A 26300-nucleotide genomic window follows, 5' to 3' on the forward strand; every position below is an offset into this window, starting at 1 on the left:
TCCCAAGTTAAGAACATTACTGTATCAAGCAAGTTTTAATAATGTGTATGTGCGTATTGTGAGAATTGTAACTCCATTTTTGAGAATTTAACTTGGCACTTATATTCAGGAAAAAATACATTAGAAACACTACCATGTGGCACCCAATTGTGAAATTTGGCTGAGCTCTGACAACGCTGGGAACTGACAGCCTTGCAGAGTACGCAAAGACTCCAAAGCTCCCAAGATGACTCTGAAGGCAGGTTTCTTTGGGTTCAGACTGCACCAAACATAAGAGAGCACCAAGTGGAGGATACACACTCGAGTCACTGGGTCCCCTGCTTAGTTATTTTGCAAACAGCTCTTTGTTTCTGCAGTATTATCCTTTCCTTTGTATTTCTATCTAAATGTCTTCCATTTCTTGAAGCTGTGGGTGAGAGAATGTAATTTAGGTACCATATCTTTTTGCAGATAACTGTCTGGTAAAATACTAATGTGATTGGCAAAAACAAGTGTAAAATGCAAATGCAGTTATTTATCTTTTGCAGTTTCCAATTTTAAATGGAAGTGTTTAACTTCCTAACAAGTTTTCTGCTATGTTGTAGTAAATGTTTTAATTTTATTTATAAATTTTATTTTACTTTTTCAAGTTTTCTCAACATTTTATTAGGTGCTTATATCATAATACATGTCTGAAAACTCCCATTTTAAATAGAGAGTCTACTGAAGGGTATACATATTTTAAGACTAATAAATAATGTTAAAATAATTCTCATGTTAAAATATCTCTTTTGTGGATTATGGAGAATTTTTCTCATCTTTATATTTTCCTCTTTGAACTTATTTTTATAATTAATGAATAATATCTTAGTTTTAAAAGTGGATTTATACTACAACTTATATTCAAGTTTAAAAGTAGAATCTCATTCTCCTATCAATAAGATTTGTATTGTTGTAACTCTCTCTCTAATCAGGCAGAAAGAAGCACATATCAACAAAAGTCCTTTTAATGACAAATTACTATAGGATAACTCTATTCTAAAATTCTATAGCCTAAAACTATAGATATACAAAAGAAACAATATGCAGAACCAATAAGTAACTATTATACTTCTTACCATATATAAAATACATTTAAAATTTTAATACATCTTATTATATAGAGAGAATAAATTTAGTTTTTTAATCACAGAAGCCAATAAGAAAAATAATACGATTTCAAAAAACAAAATTTTCCAAAAATATTTCTTGAATAAAATATCATTAGTTTTAATATATTTTCAAAAATACGTTTGAAGACAGATAATTAAATAAGTATAAAATATTGACATTTTTAAGCTTTGAATATATAGAACTTTGATGAAGCCATCTGTAGGATACCATCTTCAACTGTTTTTAATTGATGAAGAATAAGATTACCTAATTTCTCAAATACAGATTGATGTTATATTAAGAATTTGAAAAGAGTTTGATTTCTTCCATCTAAGCCAGAAAGTGTGCTATATAAATATTTTAAATATCCAGGGAATATTTTCCACTAGCAAACATATTCCACTCCCCCCCCCACTTCCACACACCAAGAGTACACTTAAACTGACATTATAAGATCTTAATTCTGTGGGTTAAAATTAATAATGTTCCACTGTATCTTGCGATTGGTAGAAATCTGTTTACTTCTACTCTGCTGTCTCTTTGTATTTAAATGTTCTGTTGACTTCACCATGAACTTCAAGATGAACTTCATAGGTTCACTGAGAGGTTTATTCATTTTGGCAGAAGAAGAGGCTGACTCTATACATAGCTAAGCTTTAAACTACATTCCTTTACCTTGCAAAACCATCAACATTTTCTCCACAACTGGCTATTTTCCATTTTTGATATGATGAAAGCCAAAACAAGTTAGCTAAGAAACCAGAATTCTTTTCAACTCTGGAAACGTCAGGAAAAAACAAAGAGAGGGAGAGAGAGAAAGAAAACAAAACAAAAATAAAACTCTAGGGATAAAATTTTGGTTATATGTTCAATGTATTGATTTTTCAATCTAATTTCATTTTAAGATAGAAATTGGATTATTTTTATTTTTTCCCTTGAGAATCTGTTGAATTCACTATAAATACAAAAATAAATTTAATTTACCTACACTAATCAAGTAAGCAACCTTTCTGTTAGTATTTGAGAAAGGAAGAACAAATGTAATTCCAAATGTCATATACACACAGAGCAGTATATCACCTTGTGATTTAAGTTTCAAGTCTTGAGGCACTCATCCTTGGTCTCTATTTATTAGACAAGTTACATGCTACCCAAATTTGAAAGCATGGTAATAAATTATTGTCTTTTGATTTTATTTATGGACAAGTTTAGTAAAACCTGAACTTTTCCCTGAACATTTGAAATATGGGAACCTTAACATACCCCATGTATATTCCTTTCTTCTTATGTATAGTCTCATGAAGCATCATTATCTGACAACTCACTTCAGGAATAAATTTGTAGATATGAGAAAATACTTCTGTAATTGAGTTAAAAAAGCCAAAATATTCATTGTAAATTAGAGGACTTGTTTCTTGTATTTAGATATTTTAAACAATGGAGAGAACAGTATTATACTAAATTTCTGACTGCTATTTCTAGAACCTAGTATAAAATTCTGAACTCTAAAACCATTAACATGTGAAACATTCTAAGAGGATATTGCTGTGAAAATTAAATGTAGCTGATCATTGTAATGCTTTTAAATGTGCTGCCATTCTTAATTCACATCAGTCAATTGCAATCATTAATCAACTTGAATGCAATGGTTTGGGTGAACACTTAATATTGATTCTAGCTTAAATTTCACTGCAATTATAACTTAATGATAAGTAGTGTGTGTGTAATATTTAAATATAATCTAGTTTAAGCTGTCAATTAAGTGACAGCAGTGAAAAAGGACAAGTCCTGTGACCTGAACAGAAATTATAAGGAAATCTTTTCTGAAGTGGAGAAGGAAAAAAGCCAAAGGATCAAAAGAACAAGAGGAAGTTGATAATAGTTGATAACCATTAAACTTACTGTTTAACTATGCCAACACTACAAGTTTGCAGTGGTGCCTCTGAGACCAAATGGAAAAATGGCTGTACCAACAAACAGAATTGTCACTTGGATGTTAGAAGACAGCACTGATTTCAGACTCCCAAGCATCATCTACTAAAATTCAAGACTGCCTTCCTAAGTGGAATGTTCAAACACTTATTTATCACAAAGCCCTGTATTTTAAAAAAGAAAACTGGTCACTTAATTTAACTACTGGATTAAATGTCTTACTCTGGTGTTCCTGAGTCAACCAGTCAGCTTTGTTCTAGTCCCTCAATTTCAATGACTCTAATTTTCCTCATCTGAAAATGAATATTTCAATCAAATAATTCATAAGGAGAAAATCCTCATTTCAGCAGTTTGATTTGTGGAAAAAAATATTTTTAGACCTATTTGCAGGAACACTCAGGATGCTCAAAATGCGGCTCCTTGACCAGCAGCATTGGCCTCACTCAGGAACTTGCTGGACATGCAGATTCCCAAGCCTCCTACTAATCAAACCAGAAACTCAGGTGATTTCAACACAGACTGAAATTTGAGAACCACTACTCTCAATCATGGTATGATTCTATAGTTACACAAAACAGGAAGTATCAAATGCAAAGTGGTTTGCTTCTTTCTCCAAAATCCCACCAAATTGACAAATATTTAGAGCAAAAATTATAAATAGAACAACTAGTAAATAAATACTTAGCAATACCAACATACTGGGAAGTTACCAACTGACTCCATCTGTGAGCTATTTTTGGAAAAGAAGATATAGATAGGATCAAAATGATGCTAAAACCCAATGCATAGGAAGAATTATTTACCATATACAATTAAAATAGTAAATTTTTTTAAATGTTTGTTTTTTTCCCCCCAGAACTATAGAGCCTAATTTCCAAGATCCCTGCAGTAGAGCCAGGGATAATAAAGGTGTTAATGAAAGTTGATCCAATTACTATTTAAAGGCTAATGAAGAGCTGATTGTTCCCATTTTCAGATATAAAGCCACAAACAGAGCTATGAAAATAATTCTGAAACTGGAAATGGTCATGCGTAAATCCAGCAGAGCTGCCATTGCAATACATTGATCAGATGCTACATGTACATGCAGAACCAGTGACATATGCATAGGCTATTAATACCACTAATACCAAATATATTTATCTATGTATCTATATGCAATTGTATAGATAAACTCAAATTATAAATATTTGAAGAACTCCAACTGCACAAGAAGCAAAAAAAGAAAACAGAAAAGAAACACATGCACACAAAAACCAATGCAAAGATGAGTAAGCTCTAATAGAGAAAATTAATATAGAGGGGCAATATTCATTAGATGTTATCTCATATAACTCTAAAAAGAAGGAAATATAAATAATAGATAAAAGGACAATTATAGGGACCCTGGATGGCTCAGTTGGTTAAGTGTCTAACTCTTGGTTTCCACTCAAGTCATAATCTCAAGATCATGGGATCGAGCTCCACATCAGGCTCCATGCTCAGTCTGGAGTCTGCTTGAGAGTTTTTCTCTCCCTCTTCCTCTGTCCCTGCCTGACACTGTAAAACAAATAAATAAGTAGTCTTTTAAAAGGAAATTTTATGTATATAAGACAAAGCTGATAAATGACAAATCAAAACTAGTTTTGAGCAATAAAACAAAAAAACTGGTTCCTTGCAAAGATCTATAGGGACAGTCTAGCTTTGAAGTCTGAAAAAAATAAAAGAATCAAGGAAACATGAAGAAAACATATAAAGGATGAGAACAAGATAATAAATATAAATAGAGAACATTAAAGTATAAAGAATACTATAAACAACTTTATATCAACAATTTTGAAAGCATAGCCAAAATGGTTAATTTGCTGAAGACATAAAATTTAGTGATGGAGTCAGTTTGGTCTGCATATAGTTTTTCTTCTCAGACAGCTCCCTCACCATCCCCATCCTCTTTCTTGGAGATGATTTTCATCAGGCATCTACCTTCTTTCAGAAAACCAAATATTTCAGGGAAAGCAGACAACCTTTATAACCCCAAAAGGAAAATCATAATGGGTTTAATCTAGTTCCAGAACCATATATTAAATCAACCATGTTTTATCCACTGATTTGAAATAGCAGCTTTATCATTCTTTAAGATCCCATGTATATGGCATATCTATTTCTGGAATGTCTTGTTTTGTTATTTCATTGATCTAGTTGGATATTCCCTATATTAACACAATACATTTTTACTAAGATCATTTTTTTGCCTTCTTACTAAATTGTAATATGTGGTAACAGAATTCCCAGACTATTTTTTTCATTTGATCATTTTTAAGAATCAATAACTTTGACTTTAGTAAATATATTTTCATAATTTAGCTTTAAATTCATTGCAATAATCATTTAAAGATTCTTAAACCTTTTTTTTTTTTAAGATTTTATTTATTTATTTGACAGAGAGAGAGAGATCACAAGTCGACAGAGAGGCAGGCAGAGGCGGGGTGGGGGTGGGGAAGCAGGCTCTCTGAGAGAAAGCCCAAGGCAGGACGTGATCCCAGGACCCTGAGACCATGACCTGAGCCGAAGGCAGAGGCTTAACCCACTGAGCCACCCAGGTGTCCTAGATCCTTAAAATTTTTAATTTTACAATTAATTTTTTAAAAAATATTTTATTTATTTTGAGAGAGAAAGACTACAAACAGCAGGGAGGGGCAGACAGAGAGGGAGAAACAGATTCCCTGTGAGCAGGGAAACTGATGTGGAGCTCAATACCAAAACCCTGCAATCATGACCTGAGCCTAAGGCAGGTGCTTAACCGACTGAGCCCCCCCAGGCACTCCTCTACTGTTAATTTCTTATTTATTTAATATTTTATGTTCCTTTCACCATTTAACAACTCTATCCTCATTATGCCAAGTAATTTTAGAATAAAGGAAAAGAAGTTGTTTTAAATAACATACAGGGTTGATAGAAGTTGACTTACTTATTTTCACTCATCATGTTTGAAAAAAATTTCTTTAGTTAATTCATTGTGTGCTAAAACTTTCACATTTTCCCATTTTATTTTATTTTATTATTATTTTTTAAGATTTTATTTATTTATTTGACAGACAGAGATCACAAGCAGGCAGACAGGCAGGCAGAGAGAGGGAGAGGAGGAAGCAGGCTCTCTGTAGAGCAGAGAGCCCGATGCGGGACTCCATCCCAGGATCCTGAGATCATGACCTGAGCCGAAGGCAGCGGCTTAACCCACTGAGCCACCCAGGCGCCCCACATTTCCCCATTTAAAAAAAAATGTATTTATTTAGAGAGAGACAGAGAGTGCAGAAGGGCAGAGGGAGAAGTTGAGGGAGACAATCTCAAGCAGACTCCCTCTGATGCGCGGAGCCTCAGCCAGGGCTGAATCCGAGAACCCAGGAGTATGATCTGAGTGGAAATCAAGGTTTGGAAACTTAACTGACTGAGCTACCTAGGCACCCCTCCTCATTTTTACATTTATTTATCATAGTGTAGTTAATATATAGTCTTCTTCCCATTCATTGATGAAAAAAAATATGCTAGACTTAAGAGTGCTGTTCAACTTAAAATTTTCAGTACCATGGATTTGTAAAGCTATTTCTACAATACTAAAATCTGAAGATATCTGAAAATGAGTAGAATCTCAGTCTGTGATTGAGATAATATAGCAATTTAAACAAGGCGAGTAGACCTCTAACGACTACTAATAGTTCATTTAGGACGGTATATCACCCTGCCTTTGTGTGGTCCCAGTTGGGCAGAGAACAGAAAGTAGGGGGCAAAATCTCTGGGTGGTTCATCCTTGGTCAAGACCATAAACATGAACTAGAACTCAGGGAAAGGAACTGTAATTAAGCAAGAAAATGACTGGCAAAATGAAGGAAGGACCCCAGCTCTGGGGGGGATTTACGAGCTAGGGGAATCTCTACAACAAGAACTCAGAACAAGAACCAGAGTGACAGTCCATTTGAATAACTCAGGATACATAAAAATTGAGGGAAACTGTGTTAGGGAACTTAATAGTAGGAGTTCCAGCAGAGATGAGTTGTATCTTTGGTTAAATGTAGAAGTCCCAAGACCAAACTTAATTAACTCCCAGTGATTCTAAGCCCTCCTGGTTGTGCGCATGTTAGCGTTGGTGTGGGAAGAAAGGGAATTGATAGTAATGCAGGCAAATGAGATTGGATATACTCATTCTAATTTAACAAAAAATCAACATTGGCTTGAAAACTGGGTCAGAGTAGATTTTGTTAGTGAAGAGATCAATAGCTCAATTATAGCAGAGCTCAAGAAAGCACATCTAAAAAGATTGGGTAGTGAAGTACAAGGAGAGGCTAAATGGCACCATTCTATTTTTGTTCTTCTGTAAACTGGCTATTTTACAAACTGCATCCTGTTCAAATGAAGGGATCAATCATGAAGTTGCTCTGATGCTAGTGTAAACATATTAAAAACATTGATTCATTTTAATTTATTTTTCTCCAATAGAAACATTTATAGTTAACTTGACTTATATTTAGTTTACTATGCTGACTGACTTTAATTTTTTTCTTAAAAAAAAAAGAAAACTTAAAATGCCAAAGTATCTTTAGAAGTAGAAAATCTTGCTGACTTTGAATAAATTTGGATCAAGTAGGTGAGGAAAAGACAATGCTCAAATATACAAAGTAACTGCTTCAACAAGAACAAAAAGGATTATACAGATTTAGCCTCAGTGCTTGAATCTTCCCAATTCAATCACATTATAATGGTTATGTACAACTCAGTCTACATGAGAGTGGTCTAACTGTGAATATAATATTGTGTTCTTAATTCTTTGTTAATCTAATTCGTTTGCTCATGCGACACAATGCCCCATGTTCACAAATTTGCTCTTGAATCAAGAAGGTAAAAAAAAAAAAAAAAAAAAAGCCCACAAATTCCAGAACAGCATGTCTTCTTTTATATCTTGATATTATCCAATTCTTTGATGGGGCAGCATGAAGAGGGAGCTGACTCACCAGGGAAATTAAAAATATGTGACAGCACTTTTTAATACAAAGGTTCCCTGAAGCCAAGCAAATTGGGATTGGCAGTTATCAACATCAGCTCTCTGTTGGGCAGATCTGCTGAAATGCTCTGGGTGGTCTTTATGCACTTCCTAGTGGGCAGCTTGTTTGGCTAAAGGCAAAGAAATAGCATTTAAAGGATTCTGAAATTATCAGGAAGATAAGAAAATTTGAGAGAACATGGACAGAGGGAAGTACTGTGGTTTAGGGTTTGGAGCAGGATACCAAAGAATTAATTGGGAGAAAAGAGCAACAAATAGGATCAGGGAAGGAAGATTCCTGTATTTAAATTTATTCTCATTTCTTTCTGCAACTCTTAAATCCCCAGCCTCCCATCATTATTCAATTTAGTGCTTCTCAAATCTTATAAAGTGCAGGGATTCATTTTTATCTTGCCTTAACCTACTCTAATCCCATCCACATTATAAGTGCAGAAGCAGAAAACAAGTGTCTTCCAAGAATATACATCATCAGTTCTCAGATTCAGTGTGTAAACACATGGCCTCTTGGGTGATGACTACACAGTTCAGCAAGTCCAGAGGCCAAACTCACAGCTGGAGTATTACCTGTCAGCTACCTCCTGTGTTTATGAACCCATTAAATGAATATTATTCAACATAAGGAAGAACAAAGCTAATTTCCCCCCTCAATTTCAGCTTGCATTTTCTTAATATAAAATGAAGAGAAATTTGTGTTCTGGCATGAATGAAATAGAAGAAATACTTCAGTTCTGTATGATTGCTCAAAGGCCATATCCTTGAATAAAAATCAGAGAACCAGTATTTTAGTTCATTCTATGTAGAAAAAAGTCCACAGATGCTTAAACATATGAGAAGCTAAGAAGACATTTTATAGCATGTAAAATAAATAACACCAATGAATTAGGAATGCTTTCCAAACATTATTTCTGTACCTTAGGATTCTATGATATTACTGGTAAGATAATAATCTAAAAAGATTGTGATCAGACCTATACTTCATGGCTAATAAGATTTTTTTGTGACTCAAATATTTAATATTTATGATTTCTTTGAGAGTGATATTGACAGGGCTAAATATATAACTTAATATCAAGAGATAAAATAGAGAATGAAGTAAAAGAAAAAAAGATGAAATACAATACAAGGAAAAATGGGCTGATATGAGCAAATCTGAACTCTACTTGTGATGAAGCACCCCACAAGTTTTATTAACTTTGGAAAAGTTATATAACCTCAGGTTCCTGATCTGAAAAATGGGAATATTAAGATCTGACTTGTTTATCTCGCAGGGCCATTGGGAAATAAGCAGATAATAAATGCATAACTTTTTATAAACAAAAATAATTTATAAAGATGTAAGAGTTTAGAAAACAGAACTGGGATGTGGAAAGAGGTTTGTGTGTGTGTGTTCTTTTTTAAAAAATTTATTTATTTAACAGACAGAATCACAAGTGGGCAGAGAGGCAGGCAGAGAGAGAAGGGGAAGCAGGCTCCCTGCCCAGCAGAGAGCCTGATGCGGGGCTTGATCCCAGGACCCTATCATGACCCAAGCCAAAGGCAGAGGCTCAACCCACTGAGCCACGCAGGCGCCCCAGGTCTGTGTGTTTTATACAGTGTTGTTTTACAAATGTTAATCTTTATAAATGTATTTGAGGGAGGAAGAAAAAGCAAGGCTTATCTTAAAAGTATTTAATCCATTCTCAAATTTTCAACATGAAGTATACAAAGACTATACAGAGAATTCAGAATAACACTTAATTACCTGTTCTTCTATCAAAAAATGTGTAGTATCTACCTGATTTCAGGATACTCTTTTCTAGGAAGAAAGGCTTTGGTGACAACCATGTTAGAAATAGGCTTTGCTTAAGTATAGACACTTGCATGGTTATCAGAAACCAAGGAGATTCAATATTTTTTTTCTGTTTTTCCTGTATGATTTGCCCCTTTAAAAATAGCCATTATTCAACTTTTTTCATATTTTATGTAATATTTATAATTATATCCTAAAATGATGTTATTTTGTTATTTGTGGTAATCACCGTCTTTATTTTTAGGAAGGCCTGCAAGTCTGTTTGCAGAAATTCTTATCTAGTATAGTGTTCTTACACAACAAAAAATACTCCCAAATATCATAAGTTGAATACATATTCTCTACCCTTAATACAAACACACTACACGCACACACAAATACATAATGTTTATAAGGCATTTTCTTGGTGCACAAGGATATTTTTCTATTTACATGTATTTCATTTAATCCTCATAACAACCTCATGAAGTAGGTTCTGCTTTTTCTTATTGTGCATGTGAAGGGAGGCACAGAAAGGCTAAGTGACTTGCTCAAGATTGCATAGCCAGTAAATTGTAGAGTCATGATCAAACCCATGCAGTCTGCCAACATTGCCTATACTCCTAATCACTTTATTATGAGGTCTCCTTGAATAATCTCTTTATAAACCACAAAATTTAAGATAGATCGCCAATGTGTTTGTGCTTTGGGGGCCAGAGCATGATGGTAAACTGATTATATCAGTTGGCAAAGGTTGAACCTTCCTCCACATTTCAAAAATCCTACAACTGAAAATCCCTCCCTTTTTTTTTTTTTTTTTTTAGATTTTTTATTTATTCATTTGACAGAGAGAGATCACAAGAAGGCAGAGAGGCAGGCAGAGGGAGAGAGAAGAGGAAGCAGGCTCCCTGTTGAGCAGAGAGCCCGATGCGGGACTCGATCCCAGGACCCTGAGATCATGACCTGAGCAGAAGACAGTGGCTTAACCCACTGAGCACCCAGGCACCTGATCCCTCCCTTTTTTGAGGAGCAAGTCTCCACAGACTCCCTATCACATTTTTATGTAAAAACTACTCATTCATTCCAGAGAGTGCCAGAAGACTTTATCAATGGTATGCATTTTGGGAACAGTGTCTTTTCCGTAAGTTCTTCACAGAAATATGTTGGAAAAATTTGCCTCAAGAGTAAAATTAGAGTTTTATATTAGAGTTGACAATGATTAGCAGTTGGCAAGACTGGGTAAGAAATAGGGTAGCTGGAAATGGGTTAGGGGTGCCTGTGGCACCTTACTCTTTCATGGTTCATTCTCACTTCCTCCCATCTGACTCCCACAACTCTACTAGAATGAATAATTGAATATTTCTGTGATATTTCTATTTATAGTGTTTTGTCTCTACTAAAAGGCTATAATTTCCACATGTGTGGGGACTATACTTGTCTTTTTTGCTTCTGCCTCTAACATAGTACTAGATCATGAAGTATGCTAGCCATTTATTGCATGAAGGAATAAAATATTTATTAAAAAGATCTCAACTCCTTTCTTGAATCAGTATATGACAAAAACTATAGTTGTTCAATTACTATCTCAAAATTAAATGGACAAGAAAAGACAACTACAGGAAGTGATTAAGATATGAATCAGTCTAGGGCTGAATTTCCAAAGAAAATTCTCCAAGACTTAGTGGAAGATGGAGGGAAGAAGTGAGACCTCTGAATGTGTTGCATATCCACAAGAACTGCCAAATTCCCCTTACTGTCTTTTCCTCCTTTAAGGCAAACCAAGCCCCAGGCTTCAACCTGCTCTTTCTCTTTTCATGCCTGCCCTATCTACTCCATCTCTTCTGAATTCTGTTTCCCTGTGAATTCTTGTGGATTGGTTGCTGTTTTTCTTTCTTCTTTCCTTGGTATCTGTATAGGATAGACAGAAGTCTTATTCATTTTAATCATTTGAGAAGCTTACCCATGGGACAAAGAAAACAACACACATTGAGAATCTGTTTTGTAATCTTAGGACATTTTTATTGATTTGGTCCCTGGACCATAGCTCCATACTCCTCAGTATGGAAGCAATAATAATGAGAATGGCTAACATTTGTTGAGTACTTGTTACATAATCCATTCATACTTTTAACCTCCTTTGTCATTTAGTTTCAAAAGGATCTGGATTTACAGATGAGTAAGTAAACTGAGATTCACAATATAATAGGCTATTTCCAAAGGTCACATAACTTCTAAGTGACAGAAATGGATCTGAAATCCAGGTCTCTGTATCTCAAAGCTTTTGCTATTGCTGCCTAAAGACTGATTTAAGGCAAAATAGTGTTGACCTCTAATCTCAAGCTTAAAAATGTTACTTATTAGGATGTACAGATTCTGTTAAACTTCCCCTTATATGTGTTTTGGTGATTTCTTCCTATCTTTTTAGTATATGCAGCAGTAGCTAAGAAAATAAAGTACCAAAAAATGAATGATTACCTGTAGCCCCCTAGTGGCCTAAGAATATTATCCACTCACAGTGAGCTGGAAGGTCTCATGAGCAATATTTACATGATAGTCCCATTACAAGAGATCCATGTGGAAAGAAAAAAAAAAAACGAAAACCAAAACCAAAACCAAAACCAAACCAGCCAACAAAAAACCCCCCACACAACAAAAAACAAAAAACTCTAGTATAATTTAAGGGATCTCACACTCTCCCCCACCCCGCCTTTTTTTCCCAGAACATCTTTCCATAAGTATCCATTGGTGACATGTAGGCCACCTCCTCAATTGAATGCCATTGTATTCCCTTTCCATGCTAGACAAAATTCATCTGATGAAGAGAGAAGCATAACATTAAAAAGGCGACTGAGAGAATCAGATTCATGAGTGATAAAGGCTCTAAATTAATATTCTTTATTAGTTTACTCACTAAAGACACATTTATGGAAAGTTTACTATGTAACAGGGAACTGTCTAACATTTCTTATTAAAAAGAAGACTGTCCCTACCCTCAAAATGTTTCTAGTCTGTCTTAGTCAATGTGGGCTGCTATAACAAAAATACACACTGGATGTCTTAAACAACAAACATTAGTTCTCATAGCTCTGGAGGCTAAGAAGTCCAAAATCAAGACACTAGGAGACATGGGTGAGGGCCTGCTTCCTGACATGTAGGTCCTCACATGCTGGAGAGCAAAGAAATTAAGCAAACTCTCTCAGTTCTCTCTTAAAAGGGTACTAATCCCATTCAGAAGCCTCCACCATCATGATCTGCCTCCACCATCATGATCTAATTACTGCTCTAAGGCATTATCTCCAAATATTATCACATTAAGGATTAAGGTTTCACATTTGAATTTTTGTACATGGAAAGGCACAAACATGCAGTCCATAGGACAGTCTAATGAGCAAGAGGACAACCCAACAATAATAACACCATGAGCTAAGTACTAAGTACTATACATGAGTATAAGGTGTTCTGAAAATGAAATCCAACAGAACTATAGAAGATTAAGCTCCTAAATTTGCCTGAAGGCATCAAAAACAGCTGGGCAGATTAGATAACCTTTGATATGATGTCTGACATCTAAGAAAGAGTTTGTTAGAAGCACAACGGGGATAGAGAGAATTCTAGGTCAAAGCCAAAGGCAGGACAGAAGAACTTGTGGTTGGAAAGTCACAGGAAGCTGGGTATTGCTGAAATATAAAATGCAAGGTGGGGTGAAGAGAAAGGTTGAGATGGAATAGCCAAAATGATGCCAAATCATTAAGGACATATGTGAATTGCAAAATATGCTATCCTAAAATGTATGGGAAATACTTGAAAATCACTGGTACCTAAATACCTCTTGCATTTTAGAATAATATTCCTATTGCAATGGGACATGATAAAAAGGATAAGGTCCTGTCCAAAACTTGTGAAATTGGCTATTGACAAAGGGAGATGCAAGAATCTAAAAAGGTGGAATCAGATAGTGGAACAAACAAATGGTGATGTATTTTGATGGGGATTTGGGAGCCTAACAGAAGAGAATGCATGACTGTGCACTGATGAGCCACAAACAAAGATACATCTGTCTTTAGAGAAAGTGCCAGTCAGAGCACGAGGACTCAGAAACAGATGGTTTCTTGACCCTGGTTCCATAGCTGTGCTAGTTTGCAGCTCTAGTCTTGACTTCTTTCATTTATTAAGTATCAACTTGTCTATTCTGTTGATGTGACCTTGACTTCTATTCCTGACTATATCTCAGTGTGCCATGTACCCTGTTGCTGATAAACCTTTGTATCAGCTATGCCCATGATCCTGGCTGACCCTGATCTCTGCCTATTTAATTACACTTCAAAAAACTACCGCTAAAATCATGCCCTGACACAGACTGGTGCTTTACAGTTGTGTCTTAGGCCTGTATTAACTAGCTTCGACTGCTAAAACAGGATACTGCAGACTGTGTGGGGTCTAAGATCAAGGTACTAGGTAATTTCGTTCCTGGAGCTGGCAGACGGTCACCTTCTCCCTGGTGTCCTGACATGGCAGGATGAGAACCATCTTTCTCACTCTCACTCCTGTAGTACCATCATGAGGACCCACCTCTATGATATCATCTAACCCTAATTTCCTGTCAAAGGCCCCATCTCCAAATACTGTCATGCTGAAGTTTGGGGTTTCAGTATAAATTTTAGAGGAACACAATTAAGTCCATGGCAGATTCTCACTAAGCCTGCCTAAAGATGTTGCAGCTAAGACTGGCTTTCCTTAAGCAATGCTTTCCCCCAGGCAGGAATTCATTCATTTAACTTCCCTGTATTTAGTACTTGCTCTGTTGTAGTAATTGCTTTAGCTTCTGGGGATATGGAGATGATCCATACAAATAAGACTCATTTCTTATCTTTAAAACAAAACAAAACAAAACAGTATAATTGGGAAGAAAATAAGGGTATGGAAATGACCGACAGTTGATGAACGTGATGTGAGCACACATACATGCAGTTTGGGAACAGCTATTCCATTGTTCCTGTGAGCCTTTCATTGTAAGAATAAACACTGGAAAAAGTTAGTAGGATAAACTACAACTCCAGTCATTTCAGTCAATGTCCAGCCGTGGCACTCCTCTTCCTTCCCCACTATCCATTCTTAATTCCTTAAGCCTTCGGCTATCACCTGTTCAGGTTTTGGTGGCTTTATAATTAAGGGACAGAACACTTGATAGTCATGCCTTTCTCAGTTTGGGGTTGCATCACATGTTTATTCACAATGACAATGGAAAAATGGTGTATCAAAAGGCACCCAAGTAAATCACCTGGGTTACACAAATAATTCCTCCCAGTGTCCATTGTGTAAGAGCAGGAGTATTTCCTGCTGACCATGGTCAATTACCCCTCATGGTATGTTGATTCCTGTTTCTGCCTGCTTGCCCTTGGGCACAAAGAGCTTTAACTTGTAGCCAAACTAAGACTCTGGCTGTGTCTCTGAAGAAACCAGAGTTGTAAGGAGGATAAAAGAAAAATCTCAGTGAGTCATTGACAGTGTTGGTAAAGGTAAATGGAGACATTCCTGCTTCTTTATCATGGATCCTGGACTATATGTTTTTCCTTTTGGGGCACAGTACCATACGAAGGCCTCTGACTTGAAAGATGTATTGCATCCTGACAGATGGTACACCATCCTTTCAGAGTACTACCTCTGAGCTGTCTTTCAGCTGCACCTTTTAAAAGGCTATTCCTACATTCCTAAGGTTAGCTGCCATTAGATGACATGGTACATAATATGACTAGTGGATTCCATTGTTTTAGACCTAATCCCACAATTCCCTTGCTATGAAGTGGGTCTCATTATCAGATGCTATATTGTGCGACATTCCAAGTTCATAGATCATGTATTTTGTAAGACTTAGATGCCTGGTGCTATCTGATACAATACATATGCAAAATTGAGTATCTATCCCTGTAAAGATAACTACTGGACCATTGGACTGTGGTAAAAATGGCTCAATGAAGTCAACTTGCCACCAAGTGGCCATTTGGTCTTCTCAAGATATAATGCAATATATAATGCCATATAATACGGCTCAAACATTAATCTTTGTTCTGATATGTTGTATATTCAGAAGGGACCAGAGAAAGACTGGCTTTGGTAAATGGGAGTCCATGCTATTGGACCCACACATAATCTTCATCTTTGCTGTCTGACCCATTCTGTTCAGGTGGTCATTGTGCTAGCTTTGATGAAGTTTGATTTACATCAATACACTGGCTGAGTGTATTTGTCTACATGTTTTCTCTGTTCCTCTTCTATGATGGCTGGCTTCTGGTTGGTTTTAACAAAATCTTTACACTTTATGCCACGCTAATTCACTATCTACCCAAGACACTTAGGGCAGAAGGGTAGAACCAAGGCAGCAAGAAGTGACAGGGCTATATAAAACCTCATTTGCTGTTAGGAGGAAGTTGTGACTGGTAAAGAAGATGTTATTGCATAGCCTTGTGTCCATGGCCAAATACTAGGGACTCTGAAGGGGCTGATGTAGGGACAGAGTCAGATTTTAACATAAAGCTTGTATAATTTAGGGGAGTGGAGCCCTTTCTAAGAAAAAAAAAAAACCCAAAGTAACAAATATAAAATCATTTATTTATTTTAATGATTTAAAAATCTGATTACTTAGAAAAGAAATCTCAACAAGGTATTTTGTCTTGAGAGATTCAGATTCTTTACTTTTTCTGGGAATTGTTTAGATATTTCCCCAAAATTTTTTCATTAAAAAATGTTGAAGGCAGGGGGGGATACAAAGAATCTTTGTACTTTTTACTCAATTTTGTGTGAACCTAAAACTGATCTAAAAAACAAACAAACTCTTTAAAAAAAATGTTTTCTGACTCTAACCTGACTGTCTCTTGAGATAGACACTTTATAATTTTCATACATCTTCCAGGATTCCTAGATCCCCACTTGGCATATGAAAGGTGCCTCCACTTAGAATTCATTAGCATCACAGAATCAACATGTAGGCTTGTAAAACTAACTTGTCAGCAGCACTCCACAGGTTGCATGCTCTTTCCAGGAAAGTAATGGTGTCTCTCAGCTATTGTTTTTTAAGTAGTATAACCCCAAGTGATTTTCTTTTTTCTTTGGGCATTTTTCTCCTTAATTTCCTTTATCAGCCACCAGATTTTGGAATTCTTCAGGGTTTGGTCCTAGTCTCACTTCACTTCTTATTCCATACTCTCTGATTAGACATCTGTATTGACATTTACTTTTCAATTCCCTCCATGGACAGATGACTCACAAATTTATATCTCCAGACCAGATGCCTCCTCTGAGCATCAGATCTAAATGTCCCCTAGATATCTTCACTGAAATGACTCAGTCTCCCCTAAGTCAGCATGTTCAAAATCAAATCATACTCTGTATCACCCTTCAAATCTAGTCATCTGTAACATTGCCAATTTCAGATAATATAATTTCTACTTCAGTGACTCCATAGTTACACAAGCCTGAAATCTTGCAGTCATTCTCAAACTTCCCTCTTTCTCACAATCTTTATTCAAATTAGAAGAAACTATGCCAATTTTGCTTCCTAAATATCTCTCAAGTATGTGCATTTCTTTCTCACCTTCCCACTACTACCTTAGTTGAAGCTGCATTCATATAAACCCTGGGCTTTCAAAAGAGCCTCCTAACAAATATACCTTTATCTTTTCTTGCCCTCTTATTTAATCTATACACAGAATTCAGAGTGATCTTTTAAAAATGTTAATGTAATTAAATCACATGTTTACTTAAGTCGGGTCGATGTTTTTCTGTTGCTCATAGGATAGAGAATAAATTATTTAACAAGGCTTACAAAGCTGTGGTGATCTGGTTTTACCCCTCAAGTTGCATCTCACAATGTATTCTCCTTAATTTGGTCCATTTATACTATGCTGTCTTTCTCTAGACTCCTTAAATACTCCATAGCCTTTCTGCCATGTCCTTTGCTAGTGCCAGGACACAATTTCTTCTTTTCCCAGGTAATTTCTAATTATTCATCACATTACATTTCAATTGTCCGATTCTAAGGAAATCTTTCCAACCCTCCATGATGAGCTTTAATTACTTATTAACTGTCCTTAGAATGATGAAAATTTCGTTTCCATGGCTATTTGCTAACTTTTCCCTATATTGTGAGTTTTATGACACTAAGGACATTTATGACTTCTTCTTTTTTTTTTTTTTTTTTTGGCCACTAGGACTATGCCTAGCATAGTCCTCAGCCCCTGACCCTTAATGCATATTTACTAATGAGTAAATTAAGTTTGCAAGGTATTGACAATTTTATTTTAAATTTATTTTCAGCATCACAGTATTCATTGTTTTTGCACCACACCCAGTGCTCCATGCAATCCATGCCCTCTCTAATACCCACCATCTGGTTCCCCCAACCTCCCATCCCCCGCTGCTTCAAACCCCTCAGATTGTTTTTCAGAGTCCATAGTCTGTCATGGTTCACCTCCCCTTCCAATTTCCCCCAACTCCCTTCTCTTCTCTAACTTCCCTTGTCCTCCATGCTATTTGTTATCCTCCACAAATAAGTGAAATCATATGATAATTGACTCTCTCTGCTTGACTTATTTCACTCAGCATAATCTCTTCCAGTCCTGTCCATGTTGCTACAAAAGTTGGGTTTTCATCCTTTCTGATGGCAGCATAATACTCTGTAGTGTATATGGACCACATCTTCCTTATCCATTCGTCCGTTGAAGGGTATCCTGGTTCCTTCCACAGTTTGGCAACTGTGGCCATTGCTGCTATAAACATTGGGGTACAGATGGTCCTTCTTTTCACTACATCTGTATCTTTGGGGTAAATACCTAGTAGTGCAATTGCAGGGTCATAGGGAAGCTCTATTTTTAATTTCATGAGGAATCTCCACACTGTTCTCCAAAGTGGCTGCACCAACTTGCATTCCCACCAACAGTGCAAGAGGGTTCCCCTTTCTCCACATTCCCTCCAACACATGTTGTTTCCTGACTTGCTAATTTTGGCCATTCTAACTGGTGTACGGTGTTATCTCAATGTGGTTTTAATTTGAATCTCCCTGATGGCTAGTGATAAGGAGCATTTTTTCATGTGTCTGATAGCCATTTATATGTCTTCATTGGAGAAGGGTCTGTTCATATCTTTCGCCCATTTTTTGACATGATCATCTGTTTTGTGTGTGTTGAGTTTGATGAGTTCTTTAGAGATCCTGGATATCAACCTTTTGTCTGTACTGTCATTTGCAAATATCTTCTCCCATTCCCTGGGTTGCCTCTTTGTTTTCTTGACTGTTTCCTTTGCTGTGCAGAAGATTTTGATTTTGATAAAGTCGCAAAAGTTTATTTTTGCTTTTGTTTCCTTTGGCTTTGGAGACATATCTTGAAAGAAGTTGCTGTGGCTGATGTTGAAGAGATTACTGCCTATGTTCTCCTCTAGGATTCTGATGGATTCCTGTCTCACATTGAGGTCTTTTATCCATTTTGAGTTTATCTTTGTGTACGGTGTAAGAGAATGGTCGAGTTTCATTCTTCTATATATAGCTCTCCAGTTTTCCCAGCACCATTATTGAAGAGACTGTCTTTTTTCCACTATATATTTTTTCCTGTTTTGTCAAAGATATTTGCCCATAGAGTTGAGGGTCCATATCTGGGCTCTCTACTCTGTTCCATTGGTCTATGTGTTTGTTTTTATGCCAGTACCATGCTGTCTTGGTGATCACAGCTTTGTAATAAAGCTTGAAATCAGGTAACATGATGCCGCCAGTTTTATTTTTGTTTTTAACATTTCCTTAGTGATTTGGGGTCTCTTCTGATTTCATACAAATTTTAGGACTATTTGCTCCAGCTCTTTGAAAAATACTGGTGGAATTTTGATTGGAATGGCATTAAAAGTATAGATTGCTCTAGGCAGTATAGACATTTTAACAATGTTTATTCTTCTGATCCAAGAGCATGGAATGGTCTTCCATCTTTTTGTGTCTTTTTCAATTTCTTTCATGAGTGCTCTGTAGTTCCTCGAGTACAAATCCTTTACCTCTTTGGTTAGGTTTATTCCCAGGTATCTTATGGTTCTTGGTGCTATAGTAAATGGAATCAATTCTCTAATTTCCCTTTCTGTATTTTCATTGTTAGTGTATAAGAAAGTCACTGATTTCTGTACATTGACTTTGTATCCTGCCATGTTACTGAATTGCTGTATGAGTTCTAGTAGTTTGGGGATGGAGTCTTTTGGGTTTTCCATATAAAGAATCATGTCATCTGTGAAGAGAGAGAGTTTGACTTCTTCATTGCCAATTTGGATACCTTTTATTTCTCTTTGTTGTCTGATTGATATTGCTAGGACTTCTAATAATATGTTGAACAAAAGTGGTGGGTGTGGGCATCCTTGTCGTGTTCCTGATCTCAACGGGAAGGCTGCAAGCTTTTTCCCATTGAGGATAATATTTGCTGTGAACCACCATGTGGTTCTTCTCTCTTCTTATATTAATTTGTTGTATCACATTGATTGATTTGCGAATGTTGAACCATCCTTGTAGCCCAGGAATGAATCCCACCTGGTCATGGTGGATAATCTTTTTAATGTGCTGTTGGATCCTGTTTTCTAGGATTTTGCTGAGAATCTTAGCATCCATATTCATCAGTGATATTGGTCTAAAATTCTCCTTTTTGGAAGGTTTTTGCCTGGTTTTGGGATCAGGGTAATGCTGCCTTCATAGAAAGAGTCTGGAAGTTTTTCTTCTGCTTCAATTTTTTGAAACAGCTTCAGGAGAATAGGTATTATTTCTTCTTTGAAAGTTTGGTGGAATTTCCTAGGGAATCCATCAGATCCTGGGCTCTTGTTTTTTGGGAGATTTTTGATCACTGCTTCAATCTCATTACTAGATATCGGTCTATTCAGGTTGTCAATTTCTTCCTGGTTCAATTTTGGGAGTTTATAGTTTTCTAGGAATGCATCCATTTCATCTAGATTGCTTAGCTTATTGACATATAACTGTTGATAATAACTTCTGATGATTGTTTCTACTTCCTTGGTGTTAGTTGTGATCTCTTCCTTTTCATTCATAATTTTATGAATTTGGGCTTTCTCTCTTTTCTTTTGGATTAGTGTGGCCAATGGTTTATCGATCTTATTGATTCTTTCAAGAAACCAGCTTCTAGTTTCATTGATATGTTCTACTGTATCTCTGGTTTCTACCTCACTGATTTCAGCTCTAATCTTGATTATTTCCCTTCTTATATGTGGAGTTGCTTTGATTTGTTGTTGATTCTCCAGTTCTTTAAGGTGTAGAGACAGCTGGTGTGTTCTGGATTTTTCACTTTTTTTGAGGGAGGCTTGGATGGCTATGTATTTCCCCCTTAGGACTGCCTTTGCTGTATCCCATAGGTTTTGGACCAAAGTGTCTTCATTCTCATTGGTTTCCATGAATTGTTTCAGTACTTTGATCTCCTGGTTGATCCAAGCATTCTTAAGCAAGATGGTCCTGAGCTTCCAGGTGTTTGAGTTCCTTCTGAACTTTTCCTTGTGATTGAGCTCCAGTTTCAAAGCATTGTGATCTGAGAATATGCAAGGAATAATCTCAGTCTTTTGGCATTGGTTGAGTCCTGATTTGTGACCCAATGTGTTCTATTCCTGAGAAGGTTCCATATGCACTTGAGAAGAATGAGTACTCTGTTGTTTTAGGGTGGAATGTTCTGTATATATCTATGAGGTCCATCTGGTCCAATGTGTCATTCAATTCTCTTGTTTCTTTATTGATTTTCTGCTTCGATGATCTGTCCATTTCTGAGAGAGGTGTGTTAAGATCTCCTACTATTAATGTATTCATATCAATACGACTTTTGTCTTGATTAACAGTTTTCTTATGTAATTGGCTGCTCCCATCTTGGGGGCATAGATATTTACAATTGTTAGATCATCTTGGTGGATAGTCCCTTTAAGAATTATGTAATGTCCTTCTGTATCTCTGACTACAGTCTTTAAATAATTTTTTTCATATGAGCAAGGTGTATTTAAAAGGCTTATGTGTTACTGTCTTGGTAGTGTGTTTTAATGAAGTCTTGCCTTGAAAGACTTAGTTTATCCAACTTGTAAAAATGTCCTTTCCTCCAGCAGAATGGAGCTCCCCAGCTCTAGCAAAATATTTTGTCTGTGTGTACAGAATGGTAGTCAGGGAGTATGTTGTCTGAGCTAAATATTTAAATGTATTACCTCCCAATTTCCCTAATGGTTGTATTTGATCATAAATGTTGGCTGTTACTTTGGTCATCTAGTTAAGTTTCTAAGTGTATTTGCTACACATGGTATCAAGTTGATTAGAGATGATTTGCTGATCTGTTTTACTTTAAGTAAATAGAAATCTAGTGTTCCAAAACATGCAATTGAATCAATTTGGCAGACTGCTAAAAGAATACTTAACACATGTTCTCCAACCCAAGGGTATCCAGTTTGAAGCTATAGCATCAGCCAAATTGAATTCTCAGTGAAAAGCGCAAGGGAAGCTGGTTCTATATTGGCTAGATTGCTGTTAAATACAAGACTTTTAGAAAAGTGAAGAATAGAAAAGAAGTCAGGGAGAAAAGGACATGGGCTTAGTAAGTGCAACGGTAGAAGTCTATCCTGTACCATGCACTGTAAATATAATACTTCAGCCATCCTTACAGCCATTCCAGAGATATCATTCTTGGTCCTGAAAATGAGGAAGATGATGTTCAGGTATTAACTGATATTGAGCTATCTCTAATGATATGACATTCAAAGAATATTGGTCATATCAAATTTTTAATACTTTATCTTTTGGTAATATAAACTTTTGGAAATATAACTTTTGGAAAGAAAGAGTTCCTTTAACACTGGAGCTTATATTAAGTACTACACTATAATTGTCTTGTTATTCATATGCATATTTAAATTGAGTATATACAATTTTTGAAGACTCAGATTATATCTTCTCTATTTATTGTTTTAATCTCAATAGGAATATCTTGGCCTGTAAAGGCTGCTGGATGAGTGAAATTACAAGATTACTTGACCTGAAAAAATTAGTTATGTTTCTGACCCTAAACCATACTTCTTCTTCCATACCATGTGTTTTCAAATGTAGATGTCATTATTATTCAGGTATAGTGAGGCCAACAGATCAGGAGATGATTGGTAATGAAAAGTCAGTTTGTTATGGTTCCCAAGAAGAGGGTCCACATGGAAAGCACCAGGGTCAGTTGGAAGATAGAACAAATGGGGTGCAGTCATTGGTAAGAGGCTTTTTCTGTGTGTGTGATTTGAATGGGAAGGCAAGGCAAACCACGGTAAGCAGATTCAGGATTAGCTACCTTGAATAATTTTGGCAGGATCTGTGTCATAGAGGCTATCTTTTGTTATCTGGTACCTGGCCCTGGAGTGATTAGGGCAGAGGGATAGTTGCCCTGAGTGTGGGAGCTCTGTGAGAGCCAAACAAAGGAAGTGGTTGGAATATAGGTTTCAGATTGGTCTGTTTGTACATGAAGGCACACGTGCAGGGACATCCTTTACTATTTCTATAAATTGGCTAGCCCTAGGAGGCAAAGTCTCCCCAGGGTCAGTAAGGTTCTAAGGGTTAAAACATCGGAATAAAATGACAGGCTCTCATTTACTATACGATGTCAAAGGAGTAGTTAAGAGAAAAGAATCAGTGCTGAATTTAAGCTATTGGACATCAAAATACATTAAGTTGCTTTCATTCATATACTCAAGGATATGGGGCGCCTGGGTGGCTCAGTGGGTTAAGCTGCTGCCTTTGGCTCGGGTCATGATCTCAGGGTCCTGGGATCGAGTCCCGCATCGGGCTCTCTGCTCAGCAGGGAGCCTGCTTCCCTCTCTCTCTCTCTGCCTGCCTCTCCGACTACTTGTGATTTCTCTCTGTCAAATAAATAAATAAAATCTTTAAAAATAAAAAACAAAACAAAACATATACTCAAGGATAATGAGAGATCTTAGATATTTCCCATTTTATTGTCTTTTGAAAATATAAAATTTAAATATTTTCAGGAAAACAATTTCTCCTTTCTCCTCTGCCTTTACAATATATTTCAATATATTACAATAATATATTACATCAATTTATCCTATTTTAGATGAAATTTGCCTCTAGGTAGGAAGCTCAATACTAACCCTGCCATAAGTGAAGAGAGTTTAGACAGAGGTTAGGATTTGGAGAAAATACGGTTAGGTAACATTCTAAAAAAGCATTGTGTTTACTCTAAAGGAACAGTGCTCTGTTGGAGCTGTGCCAAATAATTAAATGATACATTGTATTAGACTACAAATCATTAATAAATATTTATAGCAGATCTCATCGGGTTTTTTTCCATGACTTGTGTTCTCAGTAAAAACAGTATTATCACTGAACAAATATTTTCATGGTTCATATGACCTGAGAAATGACCAAGCTCACTGAAAAATGTATATAATGTTTTCCTCTTTATCAGGAAAAAAAAATCTCTCCTTTTTTTCTCTTGAATTTGGATGAAATGTATGTACCTACATGTATACATGAACCCATAAATTTGTGTGCATTGGTGGATGAAGCAAACACGAGAATATTTATCTGGGTTTATGTTTTTTAGTTGCTTCTTGAACTTCAAATGCTAAACTGATTTGTTGACCATTTTCGATATTTTGAAAAATGCATTCCAGGTGGAAACTTACAGGGAAGAATTTTAGGCTGACACAGTTGGAAATGTTTAAACACTCAACGCAATGAAGTTCACAATGGAAAATCTGACAAATCTTTTACATTAGTGGCAACATGAGGCTCCACTGAAATTACCAAACAGGCAGCAAGTGCCATAATAAAAGCTTTCTGGAAATTGTAGGGAAAATGCCTGTAGCTGCACTTAGAGAATTATTTTTCTAATTGTGTATTCCTAACTCAAGGGAGAACCTGATGGTAACAGTATGTTCCTCTATTGTAATCTATCCATTTAGTTTTCAAATAGCCATGCTAGGTTAGCATTGGGAGTGGGATGGTTTTTGTTGCAAAAGAAAAAAATATATAATATAAAGAGACCCTTTCAGCAATTTAGGTTCCATGTCTTTGAGTTAGATGGCAGATGATGAATGTTTGATTTGTTTTCACAGACAGTGGCCTAAAAATCAAATCAAAGAATGACTTCCCAGGATGAAAAAAGAGGAAAGAGAAACATGAGCCTTTTTTGGTATTTTTATTCCACATAAGCAAAGGTATTTCTGAAAGGTAATAAAATAACAAAGGTACCATTCCAAGCATTGTTAATGTCTTAAACTGAAGGTAGGGGAGCACACAGTTAGTAAAAACTTGTCTTTAAAAACATCAAATCATTATATAAAAGTTCTGGAAATATCTACTCAAGATCTAATTCATCTTCAATGATTTATTCATTTTTTAAATTTAAAAATATTTACTGAAAGATTACTATGCACCATGTCCTATCCTGAGTTACACAATGGTGAACAAAAATAGGACACACTCTCTAGTGGCATGTATTTAAAGATCTCTATCTCCTTTGGTAATAACATAATCAGCTATAGCATCAAACCATTTTGTAATGTGGGTATTTACTTCTTTGATGTTTCCTTTCGATAGGTTGAGTTTGTGTGGGGGGGATGGGTCGAGTAGAGAAAGTGCATGACCATATGGCTTGGGGGTACAAGGAGTTTAATTCAATAACTATAAAATCCATAGCTACATGTAACCGAGATAAAAGTTGCAGTTGAAGACAAAATATATGTCAAATAATGTCTATGTCCATAAAACTAGATTTTTTTCTTCCTTATCAGACCTGATATTATTCACCTTCTATTTCCATGGTTGTGTTTCTTCTATACTCTTGTGTTCTCAAATATGATTACACATTGGAATCTCCTGGGGAGATTTAAAAATTACTGATTCTTGGTTCTAACACAGTCCAGTCTGAAAAATTTACTTAATAGGTGTATTAGTCAGGATCCTCTAGATACCTTGAACCAATAGGACGTGTACATAGTGTGTGTGTGTGTGTGTGTGTGTGTGTGTGTGTGTAGATTTATGAGGAATTGGCTCACATGATCATAGAGACTTAGAAGTCCCAAGATCTGCTATCATCAAGCTGGAGACCCCAGTGGTGTAATTCCAGTCCAAGTCTGAAGGCCAGAGAAGCTGAGGAACCAATGGTGCAAATCCTAATCCAAGGGCAGTATAAGACTGACGTCCAGCTCAACCAAGCAGGCAGGAAGGGAAGGTATCCTCCCTTCTGCTTCACTCTACTCAGGCCCTCAATGGATTGGAAATGCGTACTCAAACTGGGGATAGCAGTCTACATTACTGAGTCCACATATTTAAATGCTCATTTTATTTAGAAACACCCTCAGGATACATCCAGAAATAATATTTAGTCTGGGTACCCCATGGCCCAGTCCATTTAACATATCAAGTTAACCATTGCAATTAATCTG

Source organism: Mustela nigripes, chromosome 2, assembly GCF_022355385.1.
Source record: "Mustela nigripes isolate SB6536 chromosome 2, MUSNIG.SB6536, whole genome shotgun sequence".
NCBI lineage: Eukaryota > Metazoa > Chordata > Mammalia > Carnivora > Mustelidae > Mustela > Mustela nigripes.